We start from the raw sequence: 22,113 nt of genomic DNA, 5'->3' as shown, positions 1-22,113 counted from the left end.
AGTTCTTAATCCCCCTGTACTTACCCCCCTCATATTTAATCAAATGGCATTTCTTTTAAAATGTTTTGTACAAGAGTTGTTTTATGTTTAATGACAAGCAACAAAATCACATTAAGTCAGCAATTCCTGATTATACTATATATCTGCAATAAACGCACTGGAAAAGCAGCATTATCGCTTCTGCTCCAATGAAGAAACAGAAAGCAGCATTGTTGTTACACTTACGACATGAAAAACAACTTGCCTCCTTTAGGTAGGATTACAATTCTAGCAGTAAGTGCCTAGAAAAACAGCGTACAATCCTTGTTTTTCGTTATCATATCCCACATTTTCTTATAATAATATCTTAATTAAACAACAAAGTAAACGGAGGCAAAAGTATGAATTTGCTGTGTTTTACACTGCTGGGTGGATGATTTTGTGCAGTGGGATGACAAGAATGTATGACCATTCTTAGGAAGAGTTAAATGTTTCTTGGAGAATGGGAGGGCTTGAGTCAGATTTAATATTCTCTTGGCCCAGTGGGCTAGGAAAATGTATGCTTGATATCATCCCTGTATTCTTGGCAGAAGCTGGCAGTTTATTTCTATCTTCTGAGAGAACTTGCAATATATAATAGGTGGTAAACTACTACCAATATTGACAAATTTGTACTTACTTGCTATAGAAACACTTCTTTTTTCCTTCTGAAGGAAGAGATGGTAATTCTGGAAGGATTTAAGAACTGGGATAGATTGTGCTCTGTTTCCCACATATAACAGTATGTTTAAACCCATAGAAACTACAGGGTTGCCTAAGCATTTCTCTTAAAAGCAAGGGTTACCTTCGCAGGGTGGTAATATCAGATAAAGAGTGTGTAAAGGTATAGCTTGATACCGTCTAATAGTGATAAGTTGAAATTCCATTCAAGCACTGAGGAGTAGATATAATTATTCACATCATACACAACTGTTCAGAAAAAGGAATTTTATTCAAGAGGATTGATGGTCCATTCTTTTCCACAGAGGGGAGTAAAACATTTGTTGAAATATGCAGTTAGAAATCATATCAGATAAAGTGATCAGTAAAAGGAGTCTGATTAGCTGTCATCCTTAAAGGTTTATTGTACCAGTTGATGACAAATTGTGAAAAATCCTGTATTTCTGGGTGCTGTCTTGCATGCTTCCTTGCCTTCTTTCTCTCTGCTGGTGCTGTAAGTATAATTGACCAGTTTAAGCAGCCATGTTGTGCTTTCCCTTACTCATGGCCTTCTCTAATTGAAAATGGTAAATGGACAAGTATTTCTGTGGAGACCTAAAGCTGATCCTATCCTTCATCAAAAAACCTGCTTGGGCAGCAGGTCAGTCTCAATTTATCATGCAATGGTAATAAGCTTAGACTGCAGGTTTAACTAACTAAATTAATCAATATTGAGAATTATTGCTGCTTTTGTGCCACTAAAGTTAGGTTTGTCAGCATGTTAGTTATAATCTGTGATTCTGGGGAGGGGGAGGGAGTTAACAGCTTAACCACAACAGTTGACCCAAGCCTGAAACTTACAGCACAAAGCCCTAGCCCAAGAGCGAATTTATTTATTCAGCAGTATGTGTAAACCTAATTACTTCTGACTATTTAAATTTATAGGACTAGATTCAACTCATGTTTGTGCCAGCTTTAACTAGCACGAACCCTGGCACCCGGCAGTAGCAGCAATGGAAAGCCTGCCAGGGAGAAGGTGTTGGAAAGCGACAGAAGCTCCCTGCCAGCACAAGGCATCAGGGTGCTTGCGCAGCTTCTGGGGAGGGCTGGCTGGATAAGCAGGCATGGCAGGTAGAAGATGCGATGGCTTGATAGCCTGTCTTGGCAGTGCTTGACTGGAGGCTTCAGTGTGTTACAGCTACCTCCTGCTTGAGGAAGAATCACTGCAGTCCTGCTTTATTCTCTGTCATGGAATGAATCATGTCTGGGACAAGAAATATGTGTCCCTAGAAGGTAAAAAGGTGTGTGCTTCGAGAGCCTTAGTGCTAGACCTGTAGAAGGACCAGACTTGCAGAATGAGTGTGCACAAGGTAGTTTCAGTGATATCTCTGAAAGAAAAATAGCATTTCTTTATCTGGCATCCTTAGTTGGGCTAATAGTGGACTTGTTTGCCCATCGTGCTTCTACATATAACAGAGTAGGTATGTTATGCTGAGTGTTAGGAAATACGACGCTGCTTTTCATAATAAAGCCAAGCATTGCATGTTTGATTATCCGGTGTTCTTAAGCCAATGTCTACACCTGCATGAGCCCCTTGAAAATATGTTCACAGCAGGTCTGGAAAGCATTTCCACTCATGTACTTATTTATCCAGACCAGAGCCCATATACTGGGGATAAAAAAACTCCCACAGGCAAGGTTGGGGTTGTGCAAATCTGGAAGAATAAGTTTGTTCCTTACCCCTAAAAGCATAATTCCTCTTGACTGTATAAACATTACCTTTTTGTTGATTTGGGATATCTTTGTCATAACTGTTGTTTGCCTAGAAGGAAGACTCGTTTTGGCTGTGAGTTGGAAAGGAGCTGGAAAGTAGGGGGTAGTGGCATTTGTATGGTTTCATTTAGTAATGAAGTAGTTTTTACATAAACTAGATCTTACCTTGGGTATAATCAGGTACTGATTTCAGCTAAACAAGTGTTGTGCTGCAAAACAGAAACGAGACTGCTCTAAATCAAAGTATTAAGCTATTTTTTTTTTCTACAAAAATGTTATAAATTGTGCCTTGTGAAAGACCATTTAATTTGATTACAGCTCTGGTGCAATTGTCAGGCTCTCCCCACGCAGAAACAGTTGTAGTGTTGAGTTTGGCACAATAAGTCCTATAACACTGCAGATAATCAAGCACTTAAAAAGATACCAGCAAAGGTTGTTCTGCTCACCATGGAAACAGATAATTCTCCTGTAGCATTTTTCACTTCAGGCATCTAAGAAGTGAATTTAAGAAGAGTTAGGTAAATTAAGGGATTGAGTGATAGTCTGGGATTTAAGCATTAAGCCTGTGTTTTCTTGTTGCAGTTTTAAATCAAGAGCTTTAATGCTAGCTGAATCCATTGTCTTGGAGTGAAGTTTCTTGTAGCCATTAAAATAAGTGATTTAGAAGTTCCTGCAATATGAATACTATATTCGAGCTATATTATTATCTGTTAGACTACAGTGGCCTGTTGGAGTTTTTATAAACAGATTGTAATGTGTAAATTTCTGTTCAGGGACATTTTAAAAACAAAACTATTTACCCAATTGCCCAGCATATCTCAGGTGAATGTGTATTCAGGGACTTTTAAGCAAATTAATATCTGATGTAAAAATATAACGTGCAGAGTTGTATACTTAATAATGCACACTGGAATAGTCTAGAGTAGATCTGTTAGGCTGAGTGTTAGGAAATACGATAGTGATAAGATTTAAGCTTTTGCCTTACATATGTGGTGGTTGTCTTTCAGATCTGTGCATGTTGGATGCTTAAATATGGTTCTGCTCTTAAGATGATACAATGAAGTTTCTTCTAGTGTAGAGTCCAAGCAAGCACTGCAAAGAAATAGATACTTTTTTTCCCCCTTAGGATCAGACACCATTCAAGATTCAAAAGGAGAATGAGGAAGATGATGATGAGAAAACTTTCATTCCAAATCAAACTTAAGACCATTTAAAGGCATTAAAAGTTTTGAGTGGAGTGGTGAGTTAGGTGGTGAATGTGTTAGGGGACGTGAGTTTTGCCTTCTCCCTGAGAAAGCCAGCAGCATGAAAAGTCCAATATAGTTCCATATTCAAGTGATAAAACCAGACGTTGGCAAATTAATCTCTCTTATTCACAGTGTAGGTTGTTAATTGTTCTCTCTGCTGGCTGTCGATATAATGTGAAATTTTCATTCCCCATTCAAGATGGAAAAAGTTGTGGCTGAAAATGTTAACATTTGCATTTTTATTTGTTGATTTATTTAAAGGACAGCCTCTCTTACAGCAATCCATCACTCAGTGACACCCCAAATATGAATAATGTATTGTAGACTTGTGGTTACAATGTGTAATAAGTGCCAGAGACGGCAGAAGAATGTTAACTATGTTGCAAATGTAATATTTATCGACTCATAGTTTATTGCTTTTGAGGTTCAATAATACTGACCATAGGACATTAATATCACTTATCTTGATTTTAGTTGGGCACCTCTGTATGTAGAAATAAACCATCTATCTCATACTTACAAAATAAATGTGAATTTTACAGTGCTTTGTAAGAAGTGCATTGTAGATTTCTTTGCTTAGTGCTCACACTTCTCCTTTTCTGCCTTCTCATTTGCTTGTGTCTGACATTGATCCCACTCCAGTTGCCTGAGCACCTCAGCATTCTTCTCGAGGCTTTATTTGCTGGCTGCATTATGATCTTGTGCCTCTGCTGGTGTTTCCGCCAGTTCTCTCTTCCTGTTAAAGACCAGTATGGAAAAAGACTGTTTGATAGTTTTCTAATGCTTCTATCTGAAAAGACACTGCCTGAGAGGCTAAAACAGAGATAGCTTCTCTTTTGGAATGGCATGCATAGGAAATCTAATTCATCTCTCTTTTAGAGGATCATGGGTATCAGAAATAGAAGTGTTTAATTAGGTCAACAGTTGTTATTGCAGTCATGGCATTTATTTTCAGAGAAATTTTTAATCAATGAATGGAAATACATGAGAGCAATTTTGGAAGATTAGTATTTAAAAATCAGTGGATTTAAGAACGAAAATTTTCTTAATAGTCTGTGTAAGAAAAAAATTGCAATGAGGCAAACAGAGTAGCAAGTCAATCAGTAGTAATCATTTCTATCTTCAGTACTTGCTTCAGAGTTCTGCTTCAGAAACTGATACAGGCTGGGCAAACACTACTCCTTATCTATGCTGTTCAGTTACGACCACTCAAAGCTTTGAAGTCTCAGGGGTGAAATGCAGATGTGAACCCAGGATTGGGATCAAAACCAAATTTAACAATGGGAGATTTCAAGCTTGTGTTAAAATCAGATTTCACCTGTGAAGCCTGGCTCTTGGGAAACTTGGAATTGGGTTCAGCCATGAAAATGATAAGCCTTGATTATATTTTGTGTTGTAGACATCATGTAAATTTCAAAATGACATTCTGTATTTACATCTGGGGTTATCAAATTTAACACATCATCAGCTTCTTTTTCTTTACTGTGTGTAACAGGAACACCTATTTGTGTCAAAGCAGCCTACCTAATAGCTGCTTTGCGATAATAGTTTTGGTGTGTCCATTGCTGACAATGAAAAAAATCATATTGGGAAATTTTGTCTTGGAATGCAAAAGGATTAATGTTAATTAGCAACTGTTGGCTGTAATTGTCACCCTCATTAAAATGCAGAATTATGTATTTCTTAGTTATAAATAACCTTTCTAATTGTACTTGATGTATGCCAGTTTAATCAAAAAGTACACTTGCAAACAGGCAGATATTTGCATTAATCTAGGGCTGGATCTCTGAGTCTTTTTTGATCGTCTTTCATTCCAAACTTGACTAGCTGGGGGAGGTCTATTACAGCTACATATCCTTTGCACATTTATTTTTTTTTTCAGCTCTGTGGATCTGACAGGATTTTGTATTAAAATGAGGGGAAATGTCTTCTGGGAATGTTCAGTGCAACAGAAAACGTGTCAGTTTTGAAGTAGTTGGCAAGGTTTCCATCATTCAGTGGTATGACAATAACTTGATTGTAGTTTGAAAGCAATAATAAGCAAAGGAAAATAGAGAACAAATCATATTATGAAGCTGACTTAACTCTTTATGTCATTTTCATTGTTATCTTAATTACTTTTTTTTACATTCCTCCCCCCCCCTTTTGCAGGTTCTCAAATACTATGTTAAATCTTAAGTGAATTTTCGTTCACTGGATGTAATTCCTGTTTGCACTTACAATCACATCAATGAAAGCTTAGTCTCAAAATATTTTCTTTTAATATATTTCAAATTTTCAGGTTATTTCTGTGCTTTCCTTCTTTGTCAAAAAAAAAAAAAAGTGATTTGACTGTCTTCCTGCATTGATACTCTGAATGCTCTGTATTGTAGCGTGGAATTACTGTGATGGCAATTCCTACAGAACCTGGCAAATTAAGACTAATCTTGGTTCCCCTCTTCATGGTACTCTAAGGAACTGTTCTGCGTGGTTCTCTTTATAGCAGTGTGGTCACTTCTTTGCTCCTTCTCTTTCACAGGAATCTCCTCTTGGGTTTTGGGGGATGTTTTGTGAGATGGAAGGACTTGATTAGTACATACAGAATAATCGCATCTTAAAGAAGCCATTCTCACAGAAGAGTGTTGTAATAGGATGAGGGATGATGGTTATAAACTAACAGAGGAGAGATTCAGGCTGCATGTGAAGAAGAGATGTTTTACAATGAGGGTGGTAAAATCCTGGCAGAGGTTGCCCAGAGAGGTGGTGGATGTGCCATCCCTGGAGACATTCAAGGCCAGGGTGGATATGGTTCTCTTGGCAGTCTGATCTATTTGAAGATGTCCCTGGTCATTGCAGGGGGGTTGGACCTGATGACCTTTGAGGGTTACTTATAACCCGAACTGATTCTGTCATACTTACATATTAACAAACAAGCCTTCTTCTCTCTTCTTCACCTACACAGGATTTTCAGGCTGAAAGCTCCTTAGGGCAGGATCCTGGCTCAGTACAGCCCCGTGCTTAGTTGCTCCATGTAATAATGATGATTAACGGTGATGCTAAACTATAGATAGGGTGGAATTCATCTTGTTTATCGTGAGACAACTGAGCTAGTTACCCTCAGCTCCTCTTATGGTCGATGACTTATTCTAGGATCAGCTAAATCACCTTTTGGTGATACCTGTTGTACCGTGGGCTGTAAAATAAGCCTCGAGTAATGCACAATGACATCTTGTTTCTCTTGTAGCTGAGTATGTGGAACCAAAAATAAGTTGTTTGTCATTCATACCTTGATTATGGATTGGAGGCAAATGCAAGCCTAACCTCTGAGCTGCATGGTCAGTGCCTTGATTATTAACACAGTTTTAATGCTTGTGTGATAAATCAAAGGGAAATACTGAATGCTCTGGGAGAGGGAGTGGATATTTATTGTTGACGCAGGAGTCGTGGACAACGCAGAGATGATCAATGTGATCAAGCGATTGCCGTTTATTGAGCATCAGACATGATCTTTTATACACAAATCCACACATTGATTATAGGCTGATTGGTTAACATGCCTTGCCAACAAGCTTCTGATTGGGCTTTACACAAAGTTGCTTAATACAAGTTACAACAGCTACTTATGTTTAGCACTAACCTCAACATTCGTACACTGCGGTTTTACATCCTGTTTTTTGTTCTTAACGTCGCTAACGTTGCAATTTCATTTTCCCCCACTGCTATCCCTGGCTAACCTCCCCTCTGGCCTAGTGTTTTTCCACTAGTTGAAGTGGGAAGCTCTTCTTATGCTAACTGAGAAGCCCGACTCATGCTAACTAAATCCATACAACAATTCCCCCTTTTTTTTTTTTTTTGAGGCGGGCGCGTTAGTCAATATCTTTATATAACACAGTGATCTCTTCATATTCGGTGCCGAGTCCCAATTCCGTGTGTGATTGTTGAACGAGCCAAACCTTTGGAATGAACCTCATACACAAAGCCTTCCCACATGCAAAAATTCCACAACCAATAATCAGTAACACCAACAACGTGATTAACAATTCTGCTAGGCTATACAGTAAAGGTCGCGGCCAGCTGCTAAACCCCAACTGAGCTAGCCAATTGTCTAAACCTTGTTCCACTTTAATCATATTTACATGTTCTTGCATTTGCTGCAACCGCTTCTGAATAGATTGTGAATGATCGGTTAGATTAAAACAACACATGCCTTCAAAATCATTACAGCCATGCCCATGAGCTAATAATAAAAAATCAATAGCCGTGCGATTCTGCAAAATAGCCGTGCGACTACTATCTATATCTTTCATGAGGTCTGTTAAAACTGCAGATGTAAGATTGGCTTGTTTCACAATCCAACAAGCAAGCTTTTGCAAATTAGCATTAGCAATAGTTGCTGCACACCCAGGACAAAAAAATACTTGTTAAGGCATTTTCGACTTTACCCAAAAGCGTTACAGAGTCCTTACAGGTGCTCTCCAGCTTAGTAAGAAATCTACGAGATCGAACCAAAGTAGTTTTGTTTAAAAGAGATACCGATGGAGCTACAAGACTAAGAAGTCCCAAATAACATGGTCCACCAAGGGGATGTTTTGGGATACCTTGCCAGGCGCGATTACCACAAATCAAAAAAACTCCCTTAGGCAAAGCTAATGACATGTTTGGAAAAAGTTCATACCAGCCAAACTTTTCTAGACCTACAGCTCCCCCACACCATGCTCGGGCCTCAGAAGCATCCCGTATCCCATAAATACCTGATCCAGACACATCTGTCCACACATCAAGTAGATAACACTGTATGCCAATACGAGAACTTACACACCTTGCTTTAGCGGGGTCATCAATTATATTAGCGCTAAAGCCAAAGCACAAGCCATCTTTAGTTCCGTTTATGGATCCTGCCAGCTGCACTTCCTGTGGATCCCACGGTAAAGCTTTATTCAAATGCTGAATCAAAAAAACGGACATCCAAGCTAGTGCCCGGTTTGCAATATTACCATTGATACAGCCTCCACACCAAATCTGTTTGTTGGCCTGGGGCTGTTGGCAGGCCGTCTGATTTCCGCTACACCAGTTATCAGACACACTAGCCTTGTCTCCTTCCTGTTGCAATGGTTCGGTTAGCTAACGAAATGTTACTTGTATATTCCACAAATCTTTCTGGCTCCAAAGAGGGTATACCAATTAAACAAGTGCGGAATGGGTCAGACACGGCTGTTAAAGACACACAAAAACTAGAAGTGTTGGTTCTGTTCGCCCATGTTACCCATATGTTGTCTCGAGGCAAAGCCATGCTTAAGAGTAGGTCTTCCAGACCTTTTGCTACAGCATTCACCCAGGCAATTAAAATGAGCAGCCTCGCCGATCTGGTTTGACCCATCGGCTGGGTACCCATAGTGGTCCAGAATCTTGGAAATCCGCATTAATTAATCGTGGGACTACAAAGATACCCTGACAGGAGACAGAGGATCACCCAATCAATAAGGCACTAAGTCCATGCCCCAGCAGTCCCCATAATTGTGACTCTATCAAATGCACTTGAGAGTCACTCAACGTAACAGTTACTGTGGTTGCCATGTCCACTCCTGCACTGCCGATGGTTGCTGAGGCAATGCAGTCCAGGCACTCTTCATTTGTGTCGGAGCGTGAGGGTAAGTACTCGTCTTGCCGTTTCCCACCCTTTTATACTCCTGTGTGTTGTGAGTTGGTTTATTACAGGGCACGCACCATTTAGTACTACACTGATTAACTGGCTGTTGATCTAGACCGTTTCCGGATTGATTCCTATTTTGTGCCTTACATTGCAAACGAAGATGCCCTGATTTCCCACAGTTATAGCATTTTCGTTCTCTCTTTCCTTTTCATTTTCCTTGTACAATCGGACGAACTGCAGCCCCTACAGCCTCCGCCATATAGGCTGCCTTTTGTTTATGACCCATTCGCTCAACAGCTTCCAGCATCTGAGCTACCAAAGTACCTCTAGGCAATGTATTCAAAAGTTGTTTCACCTGATCATTAGCCCCATCAAATGCAAGCATATCCAGTAATTTTGCCTTCATATCATCAGTCATATCCGGGTTGCCTTGCAATGCACCAAATTTTGTTTATGACCCATTCGCTCAACAGCTTCCAGCATCTGAGCTACCAAAGTACCTCTAGGCAATGTATTCAAAAGTTGTTTCACCTGATCATTAGCCCCGTCAAATGCAAGCATATCCAGTAATTTTGCCTTCATATCATCAGTCATATCCGGGTTGCCTTGCAATTCACCAAATAACCGATCAATAAACTGTGGATAAGATTCTCCAGGTCCCTGTTTTAGAGACCAAAAACCAGGAGTTGCCTTGTCATTTGGAAGCGAAAGCCAGGCTCTCAGACCCAATTACTTGGGAGCGGGTCAAGACCCGAGCAGGAAGCCTCGCTTGATTTTGTGGATTGGTAAATTGGCCTCGACCCAAATATGCATCTACTGGTGCCCCAAACAGTGGGTCTCCTTGTTGGCGGGGCTGATTTGCTTCTTCCATACAAGCCAACTCCCATTTATTCAAAAACAGAAGTTGCAAGTTAGGGGGAAGCAATGTTTGAACAATCATTTTGATATCATACGGCGTTAAGATATATGCAGAAAAAATATGAGCAATAATCGATTGAGTATACGGCGCTTTTAACCCGTAAGCTGTTACTGCTTGACAGGCCTCCTTTACTGTTTTTAAATCGAACGCTTCCCAGTCCTTTCTCCCCTGTACGTTATCAAAAACAGGGAAAAGAGAAGGACCTTCAGAAAACCCTCCAGTTACCACTGCGTTCTCAATCATCCCTCGCCACTTTTGGGCTGGATTAACACCCCCCGTGCTCCCATCACCCCCCTTTTCCAAACCCGCTTCCCAGCATGGAGGAGGAAAAGAAAAAGGTGGCACAGTGGGTACAGCCGTCTCTTGTGTCTCAAGAGCTTTGAGTTTTTTCAAAAGCTGCTGCAACTGGGCGTCTTCCAGACCCACAGACACCTGTAAATGGAGTGAACAAATGGATTCATCCTCTGAACCGTCATCGGAGTCGGGAAGAGGAGAATACAGGTCTGGCTCTGCCTCAGGTGATTCTGGATCTAGTTCCAGTTCAGACTCCGGGTTGTCCTCGTTTCCTGCACCGGCAACTTTCTGCATATCTTTGGCATTCTGCACGTTCTCATCGGATTTTGGAGGTTTTCGGGCTTGTTCGTCCTTTTTAGAAAAATCAGTCACAGTCCTTTTTGGGACACCCTGCGGTACGACAGGACGTGCAAAGGCCATTGCAGAGGCATTTTGTCCTGCAGTTTTCCCCTTGCTACCCTCTGGGGCCGTAGCCATCAGCACAGACGCAACTGCAGTCCTTTCTGACTTTACATCCCTAAGAGTCTCTATAACTAACCTCCACAATGTGGACTGCTTCTGAGCCTCTTTGGACCCTTTACTGATTTCGTCGCACAGCGCTTGACCAATCTGGTCCCATTCTGGAACCCCAAATACATCTTGTACCGAGGGAAAAAAGCCACGATCGCAGGACCATTTTAACAGCCTCTGAAGGCCGGCACTATCATATTGCAAACCTCCCTTAGAGAGAATGTGTTGGAGGAGCTTCACCACCGCCTGTTCCTCTTTGGACAGCAAGTGCCCCATCTCCTCCCCGGCTGCTCACTTGATCAGGGTGACATTCCCAAAGTTTTGCAGACGTCTCACTTCCAGCACCGGGGCAGGGCTTCTTTTGGCCGGCTCACCGTCCCCTCTTTTCCCGTCGGTCCTTCCACCTTGACTCTGCAAGGTACCAATCTGAGGGTCTCTGTTCGGGCGCCAGTTGTTGACGTGGGAGTTATGGACAATGCAGATACGATCAATGTGATCAAGCGACTGCCATTTATTGAGCATCAGACATGATCTTTTATACACAAATCCACACATTGATTATAGGCTGATTGGTTAACATGCCTTGCCAGCAAGTTTCTGATTGGGCTTTACACAAAGTTGCTTAATACAAGTTACAACAGCTATTTATGTTTAGCACTAACCTCAACATTCGTACACTGCGGATTTACATCCTATTTTTTGTTAACGTCACTAACGTTGCAATTTCATTTCCCCCCACTTCTACCCCTGGCTAACCTCCCCTCTGGCCTAGTATTTTTCCACTTACAGAGAAGCTCTACCTATGCCGAGAAGCTTGACTCATGCTAACTAAATCCATACAACAATTTATGATTGTGAACATACAGCCTCTTCCTTGTGACATGGTAATATGTTTAATAAAAATTGTGGTGGTGGGAGGCTGGAAAGGATGGCAGTTTAACTGCTTTGAAGAACCCTTTTTAGAAGTGACATGAAGTGTAGACACCTTGTAACTCAAGGTGTCTAACTTAGATGACCAGGATACTGTAGCGTCAAAGGTCTGAGCAGAGCCGCGTCCCATCTCTGCTAGCCAGTCGTACTGTGCATCAAGGGATGGTCTCAGCACAGTCACAGCTCTCTTTTCTCAATTATTTCCAACTCATAAATTGTCTACTTACAAAAGAAATTCTTGCTTTTATTATTTAAGGACATTAACCAGCATTTTATACTATTTGATTTGCCCCGTTTCCAATTTTTAATGTGCTTTTTTCCCTTCATGATATTCTAATTCTCTACCTCAATAAAGACCTCTGGCTTCTGTTTTTACTACCATGAATAACACAGTATCAGCAGTGAATGTTGTCTTGCTATTTGTCCTTTCTCTATGCCACTTATGAATGCATAAAAGAGTTCAGGCCCTAACAGAGTTCTGTGAGGCTCCACTGGTGACCTCCCTGGCCACTTTACGTCAGACCAATTTTAATGTTTTCACTTATTTCCTTTTAACTAGTTATCTATCCATTAATGGATTTTCCTCTTAGTTTATGGCAACTTTTAAGTCTTTGGTGATAGATTTGCTGGGAGGCTTTTGGAACTCCAGATAGACTGTATTTTCATTTTTTGGATGCGTAATACTTTGAAAAATATAACAGAGGTCCCCAGTGAATTAAGACTTGATATAAAAACTCTGCCAATATGTCAAGCTTATTGATTCTTTATTATAATTTCTATCAATATGGTTACTCTAAACATCAAATCTCTTCATTTGTAGGTTTCTGCATCATTCTAGATTATTCCACTTAAAAAACATTTGCCCCAGAACTGGGGCAGTTTTAGGCAATTAGTTACGTGCTACAGTTAATAGCTCATCTATTTCCTACCTGAGCTCCTTCAGAAGTTTGAGCGAGTACCAGCTGATCACAGCAATTTATTATTGTTCATTCATGTTGATTTGTTGTGTAATTTATTTATACAACACTTCAACTTGAGGCAGGTCTTCTACCGTGTCGTCTGTGGCTTCAGTTAACCCTACCTTAACTCTGTGGCTAAGTTCCTTCATGATGAATATTAGTGAACTCATTGGGCTTTTTTGCTATGGCCTTGCCATCCTTATGTGCTCCTTTATAACTTTTATCTACTCTTGGCTTTAACAGATACTCAGGCTTCCTATTTTTCATATATTTAAAGTGGGATTTGTTATTAGACCATATGCTTTTAGCAGGGTAATATTTAGTCTTTGGCTGGAATTTATTGTGGGGTTTGATTTTGTGAGGGTTTTTGGTTGTGGGCTGGTTTGTTTGTTTGTCTTCTTCATTTATCAGTTTGTTCTTTCCTGTTTTCTTTCTTTGGACCTGACTGGCCACTGACACCTTTACTGTTCCACTTAACTTGTATAACTCCATTTCATCCTTATGAAGACTGGCCACTGGCTCCTTTACTGTTCCACTTAACTTGTATAACTCCATTTCATCCTTATGAAGACTTTTGCTATTGATTCTGTCTCCTTTTTTTGGAGCCTAGTATGCCTGTTAGACAAACATATGCCATTTGCAAACATTTTTACCCTTTTAACTCCACCTTTTTCATTTCAACAAACTTTCTCATTTTTATATTATTTTCACTTCTGAAATGAAAGTCTGCAGTAGCAAATTTTTGCTCCATAGATGTGTTGAATCCATATACTCTTTGGTTGTCACTTCTGAGCAGTGTAATGGACTGTTCCCAGATGCAAGAGCGGTTTTGTGGAATGAACAACACAACAGACTCTTCAGCTTGAAAAAGAGGTCACTAAGTTTAGGATGCTATTAAAACTTCATAAAATCAAAAGTGACATGCAGAAAATGAGTAGGGAATGATTCTTTATTGTCTTGTCTGCTGGAGAAACTGCTGGCCATCAGACAGAATTGTGAAATGGCACATTCAGAGCATGCAACATTCAGATAGAGATCAGAGGTCCACATGGCTTGCATCCTGAGTTCTTATCATTACTGTGTTCTTAACTCCACATATTCCAAGATTGTCACTGCAGTTTTCTCTAAATTATACAGCTTTTTAGATAAAGTCATCCATGATATATGGATTGTAATAATGGGTTTTAAATAACTACATGTTCGTATCTTAACATCTTTAATATATTTCTGATGTGTACCCGAGTATCTGGGTTTAAGTCTCAGTCTCATAATGTTACATATCTGGAATTAAATAGGACATAATAGCAGAAGATTTGGGCCCTGATTTTTCCTTGGTAGAGCAAGGAAATAACCAAGGAATCTTCCACATTTGGATAGAGTAACTCATTGCAGTGTTTCAGTGTAAGAATATTGAACTGTTTGATACATTTTTATTTTTTTATAGACTTTCTGGCATTACTTTTGGGAACCCTGAATCATGTAACATAACTTCTAGTTTTCTGAAACAGGTTGAAAGAAACAAAGAGTTGATGGTGTAATCCCTGGTCACGTATCTTTATTCAAGCTTAGTGCACCAATTTTTACTGTAGTCATGACATTCTTCTCTTCCTAGACCAGACTTCCTTCTTGAAAACACATGCTATTAGAATCATAGAATAGTTAGGGTTGGAAAGGACCTTAAGATCATCTAGTTCCAACCCCCCTGCCATGGGCAGGGACACCTCACCCTAAACCATGCCACCCAAGGCTCTGTCCAACCTGGCCTTGAACACCACCAGTGATGGAGCATTCACCGCTTCCCTGGGCAACCCATTCCAGTGCCTCACCACCCTTACAGTAAAGAACTTCTTCCATATATCCAATCTAAACTTCCCCTGTTTTAAGTTTTAACCCATTAGCCCTTGTCCTATCACTACAGTCCCTAATGAAGAGTCCTTCCCCAGCATCCTTATAGGCCCCCTTCAGATACTGGAAGGCTGCTATGAAGTCTGCATGCAGCCTTCTCTTCTCCAGGCTGAACAGCCCCAACTTTCTCAGCCTGTCTTCATATGGGAGGTGCTCCAGTCCCCTGATCATCCTCTGGACTTGTTCCAACAGTTCCATGTCCTTTTTATGTTGAGGACACCAGAACTGCACACAATACTCCAGGTGAGGTCTCACGAGAGCAGAGTAGAGGGGCAGGATCACCTCCTTCAACCTGCTGGTCACGCTCCTTTTGATGCAGCCCAGGATATGGTTGGTTTTTTGGGCTGCGAGTGCACACCAAAGTCAGCTCATGTTCATTTTCTTATCCACCAACACCCCCAAGTCCTTCTCCGCAGGGCTGCTCTGAATCTGTTCTCTGCCCAACCTGCAGCGGTTGCCTGGGATGGCTCTGACCCAGGTGTAGGACCTTGCACTTGGCATGGTTCAACTTCATGAGGCTGGCATCAGCCCACCTCACAAGGGTGTCAAGGTCCCTGTGGATGGCATTCCTTCCCTCCAGGGTATCAACTGAAGCACACAGCTTGGTGTCATTGGCAAACTTCCTGAGGGTGCACTCAATCCCACTGTCCATGTCAGTGACAAAAATGTTGAACATGACCGGTCCCAACACCGATCCCTGAGGGACACCACTCGTTACTGATCTCCAGCTGGACACTGAGCCATTGACCACAACTCTTTGTGTGCAGCCATCCAGACAGTTCTTTATCCACCAAGTGGTCCATCCATCAAATTGATGTCTCTCCAATTTAGAGACAAGGATGTTGCTTTGCACAAGTCCAGGTAGATGACGTCAACTGCTCTACCCCTGTCCATCAGTTCTGTAGCCCCATCATAGAAGGCCACCAAATTGGTCAGGCAGGATTTCCCCTTAGTGAAGCCCTGCTGCCTGTCACCAAGCACCTTGTTGTTTTTCATGTGCCTTAGCATGCCTTCCAGGAGAATCTGCTCCAAGATTTTGCCAGGCACAGAGGTGAGACTGACTGGTCTGTAATTCCCCGGGTCATCCATTTTCCCCTTCTTGAAAATGGGGGTTATATTTCCTTTTTTCCAGTCATCGGGAACTTCACCTGACTGCCATGATTTTTCAAATATGCTGGACAGTGGCTTAGCAACTTCATTCGCCAGCTCCTTCAGGACCTGTGGATGGATTTCATCAGGTCCCATGGACTTGTGCACTTTCAGGTTTTTAAGATGGTCTTGAACCAGATCCTCTCCTACAGTGGGCCCAAGGTCTTCATTCTCAATGTCCCTGGATCTGCCTTCCAAGATATGGGTGGTGTGGTCAGAGCATTTGCCAGTGAAGATCGAGGCAAAGAAGTCATTAAGAACACTTTCCTAATAGCTTCCTGAGGGGGCCTATGTTGTCCCTAGTCTGTCTTTTATTTGCTATGTACCTATAGAATCCCTTCCTGTTATACTTAACATCCCTAGACAAGTTTAATTCTAACTGGGCCTTAGCTTTCCTGACCTGGTCCCTAGCTTCCCAGACAACATCCCTCTATTCTTCCAGGCTGCCTGTCCTTGTTTCCACCTTTTAGAAGCCTCTTTTTTCCCCTCAAATTTTCCTCAGCAGCTCCTTATCCATCCAAGGAGGTCTCCTGGCCCTCCTGCTGCACTTCTTTCTAGTTGGGATGCAACACTCCTGAGCTTTCAGTAGGTGATCTTTAAGTATCAACCAAGCCTTGGGCCCCCCTGCCCTCTAGGGCTATATCCCATGGAACCTTACTAAGCAGGTACCTGAAGAGGCCAAAGTCTGCTCTCTCGAAGTCCAGGGCAGTGAGCTTGCTGCACCCTCTTCTCACTGTCCTGAGGATCTCGAATTCGACTATCTCATGATTGCTGCAACCAAGGCTGCTCTGGAGTGTCACATTTCCAACCAGCCCTTCCCTGTGTGTGAGCACAAGGTGAAGCATGGCACCTCTCCTTGTTGGCTCCTCTATTACTTGCAGAAGGAAGTTGTCTTCCACACAATTGAGGAACCTTCTGGATTGCTTGTGCCAGCTACCATATCGTCGCTCCAACAGATGTCAGGGTGGTTGAAGTCCCCCATGAGAATAAGGGCCGCGAGTGTGAAGCTGTTCTATCTGTCTGTAGAGCGCTTCATCCAGAGACTCCTCTTGGTCAGGCAGTCTGTAACAGATCCCCACAGTAATGTCCCCCATCGCTATTCTCCCTTTAACCCTGACCCACAAACTCTCTGTGGATTGCTCACTTGTCCCCAGACAAAGTTCCATACTCTCCAGCCTATCCCTAACATAAATAGCAACTCCCTCTCCCCACCTGCCAGGCCTGTATTTTCTAAAGAGCCTGTAACTTTCCATTCCAACACTCCAGTCATAAGAGCCATCCCACCATCTTTCTGTGATGCCCATTATATCATACCACCGTAGACGTGCGCACAACTCTAATTCTTGTTTGTTCCCCATGCTATGGGTGTTTGTATAGAGGCATCTGAGCTAAGCTCCAAATGAAGCTGGCTCATTGGCTGGAGCAGCTGGAATATCTCTACATTGCTCCGAGCATTTATTATAGGTGCTGGCAACTGAATGGGTATGTTGGGATGGAATGATGCCCCCCTCCCCCAACACATGTAGTTTAAAGCCTCCTTGACCAGTCTGGCAAGCCTCCTACCAAAACTGCTCTTTCCCTTCTTTATCAGACCAGCTCCACCAGCCCCCACTAGACCTGGCCTACAAACTTGGGTCCCGTGTTCAAGATACCCAAACCCCTGACTATGACACCACCCTTCTAACCATTTATTAACCTGGCCAATCCTCCTAGCCTTTTTAAGGTCCTCCCCTGTACCCTGGAGAATTGATGAAAAGACTATCTGAGCTTTAGAGCCCCTAACCAGCTCTCCCAGGGCTCTGTTCTTCTTTGTGTTCTCCAGTCTACTGCTATCTATATCAGTAGCACCCACACGGATCAGTAGAAGTGGGTAGTAGTCACTGGGACTTACTAGACCAGGCAGCCTCTCTGCAACATCCCTGATCCGTGCCCCTGGTCGCAATGCACCTCCCCTGAGACTGGGTCAGGCCGACAGATGGGTGCCTCTGTCCCTTTCAAAGTAGAGTCCCCTACTACTACGACCCGCCGCTTTTTCCTGGCAGCACCAGTAGAGATCTTTAGCAGCGCGTCACTCGGTTGTTCATGGTGCGAGTGCATTTCCTCATGAGCCCCCGGCAGAACTGCAAAGCAGTTCTGGGTGAGGACAACAGATTTAGGAGGAAGCCCCTCGCTTTTGATTGTCCTCTGCCTCCTTTTTTTTTGTTGCGTTTTTTTGTTTTTTTTTTTGTTTTGTTTTGTTTCCCAGCTTCCCGGGTTAACGGCCTCCTTTTTTTCTCCATGAGCTTCAGGGGACGCTTGAGGCCCCTGCACAGTTTGGGCCTGGAGCAAGCAGCCCTGCTTCCCCTCAGCTTCCCTGACACCTCGCAGCCTATTGACAGCGTCCCGCAGCTCAGCCCCTGCTGCAGGAGCACCTCCACCAGGGAGCACCGAGTGCAGCCCTGCCCATTGTGCCCCCTCCCCTCACCAGACCAGTGCAGGCACTCTCTGCACCCCGAGCTCTGCACTGCAGCCTCCCCTCTCATCGGCTCTGTCTGGGTGCCTACGCTGCCACCGCCGGGGCAGCCAGAGCAGAGCTCCCATACTGGACCCTGCTCATACGACAGTGCTCACCACATCCCGCTCGCCTGCCCGCGCAAACTGCCTCGACCCGCCCTGTTTGCCCGCCTCTGCTCGCCCGCGCTCCCTGGGGCAGGTTTTCATCCCCTCAGGGCTGGTGCCGGTGCTTCAGGCTCCGCCCCGTGTGAGTCCCTGCTCGCCTCAGGGGAGCTGCCGGCTCCTAGGCAGGTCCCGTCGAGGACTCGAGGCTCCCTGGGTGTCTCTCGCCGCTCTGAGGTGAGGCTCCTGGACGCTGATCTCCTCCCGCCCCGGTGCTGAAGGCGTCCTCTCTCGAGCCGCTCACCTCAGCAATTGACCACGAGCACTGAACACTGAACATACTGAGCATTGTTAAGTTTGGCTTTGTGGTGGGCTCTGATTAGAGCACTGAAGTTCTCTCCTCAGCATTTAGATAATCTTAAAGGAAAACGATATCCCTTTATTTTTTCTTTTAAGCATTTATTTAATTGTGATTACACTTAGCACTTAAATTTCTCAATGCGATCTGCATCTGGCTCCCAAGTATGATAATTTTGATCCATTCTGTGTTGTTTATGAGGTGGTATTTCATTTATGGCCCTCTGAAAAAAAACCCAAATGTGTTAGACTTAATGTGCTGGGAGTGAAATAATTTGAAAACATAATGGAAAAATAAATATTTAACTGAAAATAATAATGTGTCTTTGTTTCCTGCCCTGTACAAAGTTAGCTCTGTTTTAATAGTGGTGCTTTAGGTGTTATTTTTTTCTTTCTCCTTTGATTCTTCTCACTTGTGAAGGTGGATTTTGGTTTGATACGTAACAGCTGGAGAATATAGTGAAAATGATCTAGTTGAAAATGTCCCTGGGCATTGCAAGGGGTTGGACTAGATGACCTTTGAAGGTCCCTTCCAACACAGACTATTCTATGATTCTATGAAACAAATTGCTTTTAAGATTCTTTTTTATATAAAAAACAACCAAAGATATTTTAGAGTACTAACTTATAATTTATGTATTTAAGACCTTCTAAAAGAGATTCTCAAAGCTGCTAATACCATTGTACTTTTAACTTTCGTTTTTGCTTCATCTGCATCGAATCATCTTTTGCTACTTAAAACAGAAATTGGGTTTATTGAAACATTTCAGTTCTGATTATTTTTTAATAAAGATGAAGAAGTCTAACCTAATGAAATCACTGGAATGAAATGAGAAAAATTTAAAAAATTAATAAGCTGAAGACTTGAAGATTTTATTAAGTCACATTTGGCTGTATGTTTCTCTGTGTGTACCATCTTGAATCAGTAGGGTGAGAAAGATGCCTTGTAAGGAATGACCTCGGCACCCTTAGTGACTTTTTCTGTTCCATTTCCAGAAGGCCTCCTGGAAATTCACTACCAATAGTTCTCGTGTGTGTAACACTGACAGTGATCATGAAGCCTTGGTTTGAGATGAGCAGTAGGGCTGAATTCAGATTTTCTTTCTCCCCTTAGCTCAGACCTGTAAATACGTTTTGCAGAGCACGTGCACGTCTGTCAGTCAGTCCGCCAGGCATCTGTGAGACATCATAATGTACAAGCAGCTTTATGATCTATGAGTTTGTAGAATATTTCATACTGAGAAATAAAATGCTTCCTGCTTCCATGCAGGTGATCAGATAATTCAGTGTTACACTGTGTGGGTGTATTTGTAGTATTAAAACGTGCAGTTTGTAACTTGCTTTGCAAGTCTTGAGTCCGATATGGCATGTTCTTTTAATATAGTGTCTGAACCCCACTCTGCATGTGGTTCTGCCTGGAATGTTTCAAGCTCCACTCTTATTCCAATGACCTTGTCCTTGCTGATGAGCCTATGGTCTTCCAGCGCTGCCTTTTGTTTTCACTGTAACAGGTGAAGCAATTCCTAGAAGGACTTTAACAGTGCTCCAGCTGCTGCTCCTCCCAGCTTCTGCTTGACTCTGTTAATTGCTCTGTGCATCCCTCTTCTTATCCATATGCTTCGAATTTGGAACCTGCATATCCATCTCATTCATAGGCACAAACCACCCTAATAGGAGAGATGCCCTCTCCCTCCCCTCTTCCTTGCCAAGTTCAGATCTCTTTCAGTCTTCTTTTTCCTATCTCCTAATGGCCTCTCAGCATCTAGATTTCTAGGCGTGAAAGAAAAGTGTGCTTTCCTAACTCAGCCAGCGATGACAGCCGGATACCACTGTGATGAGCATCGTAAGGAGCATTTAGATCTCTAGAATGTATGGGCCCCATTGTAATTATCCATGCAATTTTCTTGCTTTCACTCCTTCTGTTTTGTTATGAACTTTTTAGCAGCAAACCATTTCTACCAGTGCACAAACCGTGACATCACATGACATTGACTCGACTCAAACCAGAAGATTTTTGTGCCAAGGTTGTATCTTTGTATCATTACTTCATTGTATCTCTGTGAAAATTTTAATTTCACGCCCTGCGGACTTCACTGTCTCTGTGCACTCTGCTGGTGTTGTTGCATACAAGGGTAAGTCCCTGGGTCACATTCATTTTGTAGTGTGGTGTTTTGGGTTTGTTTTTAAAGTAAGAGTTCTGTTTCCTTTGAGAGATCTCACTGCAAGGTTAGCTGGGGATTGCTGCCAGGAAAATATTTGCAGGCTTAAAGTGAAGGTACTGTGAAAATATTTTTCCTAAGTTTCTTACAGTGTGGCTGTGATCATCTTTTTGGAGAAAAAAAAAAAGTGGTGTGGAGGTTTGCGCCATGATATATTTGTACATGAATAGATGCAAGTGATTTGGTAAAACATGTGCGGATGAGAGGAAAAACCCATGTTCAAATATGTCATCAGGTTTCCTCTATATTCTGGTTTTAATGAGTTGCAAACCTTTCTGAGCAGAAGCCCTTGGTTAATGTTTGGATGGATTCATGGAGATTCCTGGTTTGCAGGCACTGGTATTTTAAGCTTCCCTGGTTGTACCATGCCTGTACTGTATGGATAAGTCAGAGTCCAGTCCTTGCTAGTCAGCCTTTGCCCTTTTGACATATGCTGTCCATGAGGTTTAATGTGTTGATTAAGGGAAATACCCTCCTATGAAGTCATAGGATAGCTGAGGTTGGGAGGCATCTCTGGAGATCATCAGAGTAGGGTCCGCTGGAGCAGGCTGCTCAGGGCTGTGTCGTGTCATGTTTTGAATATCTCCAAAGATCGATATTCTACAGTCTGTCTGGCCAGTCTGTCCCAGTGTTTAACCACCTATGTAGCAATAAAGTTATTTTACTTCCATTTGAATGGAATTTCTTGTATTTCAGTCTGTGCCTTTTACCTCTTGTCCTTTCACTGGGTATGACTGAGAACACTGTGGCTTCATCTTCTTTCATTTCTTAATCAAGTATTTATTCACAGAGATCACTCTGAGCTGCCTTTGCTCCAAGCTGAACAGCCCCAGCTCTCTCAGTTGTTTCTATCATGTCACCTACTTCAGTTTCTTACTCATCCTCATTGCTGTTCACTGTTCTCCAGTGTGTTGCACTGGAGATTCCAGCACTGGACACAGCAGTCGAG

General features: G+C 42.4%; 1 protein-coding gene across 3 annotated transcripts in view; it reads left to right on the top strand.

Annotated features, from left to right (window-relative positions):
• The window catches only part of KIAA1328 (KIAA1328 ortholog), a 180,801-nt gene that overhangs the window by 143,960 nt on the left and 14,728 nt on the right, over positions 1-22,113 (top strand). The window lies entirely within an intron of this gene.

This window comes from Pezoporus flaviventris, unplaced genomic scaffold (genome assembly GCF_033815535.1).
Source record: "Pezoporus flaviventris isolate CSIRO_AGI_PZ_B2104156 unplaced genomic scaffold, CSIRO_AGI_Pfla_v1 ptg000100l, whole genome shotgun sequence".
In the NCBI taxonomy this organism is placed as follows: domain Eukaryota; kingdom Metazoa; phylum Chordata; class Aves; order Psittaciformes; family Psittacidae; genus Pezoporus; species Pezoporus flaviventris.
Note: the sequence above shows the minus strand (reverse complement) of the source record. Positions and strands in the feature narration are given on the sequence as shown.